The following is a 5,815-nucleotide window of genomic DNA, read 5'->3' as shown; positions in this document are numbered from 1 at the left end:
TCTCTCTCTCTCTCTCTCTCTCTCTCTCTCTCTCTCTCTCTCTCTCTCTCTCTCTCTCTCTCTCCCCAAACAAAAAAAAAAAGCCAAATTACTAAAGCATGTACTTCTTTCAGCGGGGAGAGAGGAGACTGTATTCAAACAACTTGGTGTTGCAATGTAAAATCTGTTACTACATTTTTGACAGAAAAAGCTAGCACAACTTATTTACAATAGAGGACTCGATCCACCCTTCTAGTGATGTGTACAACACAACTTCAAGACTTGACATAGGTAAAAAAATAAATGCCAGCTCTATAGCCTTTGAAATACAATTGACATAGATGTAGTGCACACATGGAGCGTTCGGCCTGTCTACTCACATGAATCCAACTGGTGGGGAGCACCGAGAACTGATGTCTTGATGACATCACTGGTGCAACCTGCAAGAAGAAGTAGAATGCTCCACATCAAGTGTTGGCACCTTAAACCAACTCGAAACCTTTCTCCTCTCTTCCTGCCTACTAAATGTCATGGCATTCATGTGAACGTGATGAACATGGAGCCTCCATCATGATAAGATTGTTAACTCATTTGATGCCATGTGTATAGGGGCGTCGTAGATCCAGCGAGTGGAACGCCTTGATGAATAGTGTCATATGTTAAGCATAGGAACCTATAGGAAAGGAATTGCTGCCACCCAAAGAATTTGGTTTCTACATAGCTAGTATTTTCACCCTCAAAACTGCTTTTCACACAGCTTAGCTTTTCAGCTAGATTGGTGTTCATAATATTACACAATAGATGCTTCTACCAAAGCTACCAAAGTAGTCGCTTGTGCATGCACCCTCACATGAAGTACAATTGGTATAGGCTTTGACCATTCATCAACCAAGGAAGCTAGAAATCCATATATCCAATTAATGCCAATGCGCTTAGCCGAGGACGTTTTGCACAAAGAGGTTGGCAAGGTTTTCTTATGTCACTCTCCTTGTTGTGTAGTGGTAATGATGCCTTGGTTAGGCTAACTCTTCTACGTGCCATGGGGATGCTGATGGCGAGAAGCAACTGCGGCATCCATAGTAGATAACTCTCTCTCTCTCTCTCTCTCTCTCTCTCTCTCTCTCTCTCTCTCTCTCTCTCTCTCTCTCTCTCTCTCTCTCTCTCTCTCTCAAATAGCAGGTCTTGAGTTCAACTCTCCTCGTTGAATAGATCTTTAAGGTCTCTTGGGATAGTTTCCCACGATGTTAAAATACTCTTCTTCTTCTTCCTCTCTCTCTCTCTCTCTCTCACACACACACACACACACACACACACACACACACACACACACACACACACACACACACACACACACACACACACACACACACACGCGCGCAATGCATAGACACAATTGTATGTAGATATTAGAGGGCCGTCTGATTGAACCAAACCATTTACAACAGAGACAATTGTTTATCTCATCCAGCAAACCAGCGCGCGCATTTCTGAGAAGAGCAAGGCTGATAGTCTCCTCCGCTCTCTCAGCATTGGGGCACACACACTTCTCACGATCAGATCGATCACCCCTCAGCATGCATTGCACAGAGGGGGAGGAATTGAAGGCGGGGGCTTGCAAGCACACTTGGACTTCTCTCACAGAGATAGTGGACATAGACACACATGTAGTTTGAGTGAGGCAGCCGAGAATCGCATCCGGGACAGAGCGAGTGAGCCGCTTTGCGAGGCGAGAGTTACTGTCGGGGCCCGCGATGCCGATGGAAAACCTCCTGTGCGGCTTTATTTTTCGAGCAATAAATTTGAAATCAAACCGTGGAACCGGCAAGAAACATTTTTTTGACCGCAATAAATATAAAATCGAGCAGTTTGTGCTTACCTCGTGAATCTTGCCTTGCAAAGGCACCCGTGCCCGCTCCTAAATGCGATTATATTTGTCTCCGCTTTTGTTTTCGCTCTTGCTCCACACCATCGTTGTGAGATTGAGCTACCCTTGCTTGGAATTGGCTTCACTCCACGCAAAGAAACTCTGTCAAAAGCAGCGGGGGTGACTCTATGCTTCCTTTTGTGTTCAAAGGTAATTTAAACATTTAAAAGTACAATAAGATCAATTGATAATGAGCAGTGGTATACTTCTTCTTTGGCAAAGAATGATTGAATTAATAATTCAAAAGTAAATAATAAGCATAAAAAATGGACAGTGGTAGTGCTGCTTGTGCAAGGGAGTCTCTCTTTCACACATGCATAGACACACACTTATGTTGATTTCTAGTGGTTGCATTTTTGGCCGGCGCCTCCAAGCAGAGCTCCGAACTTGTGATTAATTTACAGGTCCAACACACACACATGAAGCACCTTGGCACCTCTCACACCTCTCACTAATGCTTGCCAAGGTGCTTCATGTGTGTGTGTGTGTGTGTGTGTGTGTGTGTGTGAGAGAGAGAGAGAGAGAGAGGAAGAAGAAGAAGAGTATTTTAACATCGTGGGAAACTATCCCAAGAGACCTTAAAGATCTATTCAACGAGGAGAGTTGAACTCAAGACCTGCTATTTGAGAGAGAGAGAGAGAGAGAGAGAGAGAGAGAGAGAGAGAGAGTTATCTACTATGGATGCCGCAGTTGCTTCTCGCCATCAGCATCCCCATGGCACGTAGAAGAGTTAGCCTAACCAAGGCATCATTACCACTACACAACAAGGAGAGTGACATAAGAAAACCTTGCCAACCTCTTTGTGCAAAACGTCCTCGGCTAAGCGCATTGGCATTAATTGGATATCTGGATTTCTAGCTTCCTTGGTTGATGAATGGTCAAAGCCTATACCAATTGTACTTCATGTGAGGGTGCATGCACAAGCGACTACTTTGGTAGCTTTGGTAGAAGCATCTATTGTGTAATATTAGGAACACCAATCTAGCTGAAAAGCTAAGTTGTGTGAAAAGCAGTTTTGAGGGTGAAAATACTAGCTATGTAGAAACCAAATTCTTTGGGTGGCAGCAATTCCTTTCCTATAGCAATTCCTTTCCTATAGGCTCCTATGAGAGGATTTAGTTCAAAAAATGAGGATTTGAAAATTGTCGAGTTGGTTTCTTGGTGGTGGAGGGATGCCTTGAGTTGTGTGTTCCTAACGTTAGCCATCAATTGCCGATTTGCCAGCGGCTAGTGGGTACCCTTCTCTTTGAGCTACGAGAAAAAGTGCCTTGATGGGCGTTATAGGGTTTACCACTTGAGTTGTTGGAGGCCCCATGGAGCTATTGGGTAGTGATGCAAATGGAATTAGACGTTGAGTAGGTGAGCCTGGTTAGGGGAGGCGAACGCAGAGTGGTGGAGCTGCCTTGGGGACTGCAATGGCGGTGAGGAGGAGCTATCGATGCAGCGGATATCACGATGCAGAGGAGCTAAAGGGAAATGGTGGGCAGGATCTCAAACCTGGAGCAGTTGCAGGGTTGTGGGTGGCCTAAGGGTGTGGGGCAATGAATCTTACAGTGTGAGGTGGAGGCGCATGAGGAAGAGGAGGAAAGCAACGGCGAGAGAGATGAAGAAGATTGTGGAGGAGGCGATGAACCAAAGCATGATGAGGTAGTTGAAGGGGGTGTTGTGGGTGGCGGAGTTGCAGACTTTCCATGGGGTAGGCTTTTGGCGGTGCAGCCTTTTGGCGGAGTTGTAGACTTTCCAGGGGGTAGGCTTTTGAGGTGCAGCTATTTGCCTAGGATGGCAAAGGCCAGCCTACGGGGTGGCCATCGACACCACCATAGACATTGAATCAAATGCGGAAACGAAGAAGAAGCTGCTTTCAACAACGCCGCCCTCACTGTCCTTTTCTCACAACACCGAGACATGCTGATGCAGCCCTCAGTGAGGTGGAAATGAGGACAATGTTCCAAATGTTGAGCGACACTAGTGCCATCATCCACATCTGGATATGGCACCAAAATGGACGCCACTACACAGCTAAAAAAAACTGCACGAAAGTCATTGTAGCTATTTTGTCTACTGCACTGCTCTGGCGAGGACCCACTATGCAGGGAGGCTAAAAATGCCTACAAGGCACCTATGGTAGCTAGGAGAGCAAGCGGTAAAGGACACAAGGGTGTTGGGCGGGACAGCCTCGCAGGTAAGGCCAAGAAGTTATAGCTGGACGATGAGGTGATGGAGGTTGGGAAGCGACCCGAGGATGGGAGTAATTGGGGATTGGAAGGTTGTAAGCTTAGATTAATGGAGGAACTCAAGGGGACAATATCTCTGCCCTTATCATCCATGTGGGTGTTGTTTCTATTGCAAGCAAGGGGCTCATGACGGAGCCAACTCAATCCTTCGTTGCTGTGGGCGCCACTCTTGTATGAATTCTTTTACTGCTCTCTGCATGAAGTTGAGCCCTATTCTTCAGAGAGTGACTCTCATTAACTGCTTCAGTGCCTCATCATCAAGCTTCTAATTAGTAGGGTTGGGATGCCTTTACTGCTATCAAATTTCTCAGGCTAGCATCATCACCTTCCTCCATAGCTCTCCGTGGCTTTTGACAAAGGCTTCTTTCATGCTGACATGCAAGCGAGCCTCGTAATTATAATTTATTTGTTGGCCTAGAGTGTGTCCAGCTCATGTTAAAGCATCTATAACTGTATCTCTTTCTGATTAGGACTGATGCGGGCTTACTTCCTTGCTTTTTTATGTTCCCTTGTTTGAAAGTGGCAGGTGCAGTGTCCTGGAAAAGTGTGCCTTGCAAAGCTGACTGGAAAATGAAAGCAGCCAGTTGAAGGGAGGGGGAGAAGGAGATAATCCACTTTGAAAATTTAAGAAAATAGTGTTAAATGTTGGTTACATCTTCAATATTATGGATGCTAAACATTGCTTTCTTCAATGTCTGAAATAGAGAAATATATATATCCCTATCTCCACTCTCTCTCTCTATTTCTCTATTTTCCTCTCTCTCTCTCTCTATTCTATTTCTCTCTCTCTACTTCCCTATATCTCTCTCTCTTTATTTCCCTCTCTCTCTCTCTCTCTCTCTCTCTCTCTCTCTCTCTCTATTTCCCTATAGAGAGAGACTCTCTCTCTCTCTCTCTCTCTCTCTCTATTTCCCTATAGAGAGAGAGAGAATATAGAGAGAGGAAAATAGAGAAATACAGAGAGAGAGTGGAGATAGGGATATATATATATATATATATATATATATCACTCTCTCTCTCTCTTTTCCTATCTCTCTCTATTTCCCTCTTTTTAGAGAGAGAGAGAGAGAGTGATATATATATATATATATATATATATATATATCACTCTCTATTTCTCTCTCATATTATATCTCTCTCTCTCTCTATTTCTCTCTCTCATTCCTAGAGAGAAAAATAGAGAGAGAGATATATAATATGAGAGAGAAATAGAGAGTCTATCTCTCTCTCATATTATATATATCACTCTCTATTTCTCTCTCATAGAGAGAAAAATAGAGAGAGATATATATAATAATAGAGAGAATGATAGAGATAGGAGAAAAATAGATATATATATATATATATATATATATCACTCTCTATTTCTCTCTCTCTCTCTCTCTCTCTCTCTCTCTCTCTCTCTCTCTCTTTTCCTATCTCTCTCTATTTCTAGAGAGAAAAATAGAGAGAGATATATATAATATGAGAGAGAAATAGAGAGAGATATATATAATATGAGAGAGAAATATATATAATATATATTTTTTTCCTCTCTCATTCCTAGAGAGAAAAACATCACTCTCTATCTCTCTCTCTCTCTCTCTCTATTTCTAGAGAGAAAAATCGAGAGAGATATATATAATATGAGAGAAAAATAGAGTAATATACTCTATTTTTCTCTCATATTATATATATC

General features: G+C 43.1%; 1 pseudogene; it reads right to left on the bottom strand.

Annotated features, from left to right (window-relative positions):
* Positions 1 to 1,928: 1,928 nt before the first annotated feature.
* Positions 1,929 to 4,456, bottom strand: LOC147452857 (uncharacterized; annotated as a pseudogene).
* Positions 4,457 to 5,815: the final 1,359 nt, after the last annotated feature.

The sequence above is a fragment of the Adiantum capillus-veneris genome, chromosome 8 (genome assembly GCF_014529385.1).
Source record: "Adiantum capillus-veneris isolate H3 chromosome 8, ASM1452938v2, whole genome shotgun sequence".
Classification (NCBI taxonomy): domain Eukaryota; kingdom Viridiplantae; phylum Streptophyta; class Polypodiopsida; order Polypodiales; family Pteridaceae; genus Adiantum; species Adiantum capillus-veneris.
The sequence above is the reverse complement of the archived record's forward strand: the minus strand, read 5'-3'. Positions and strand labels throughout refer to the sequence as shown.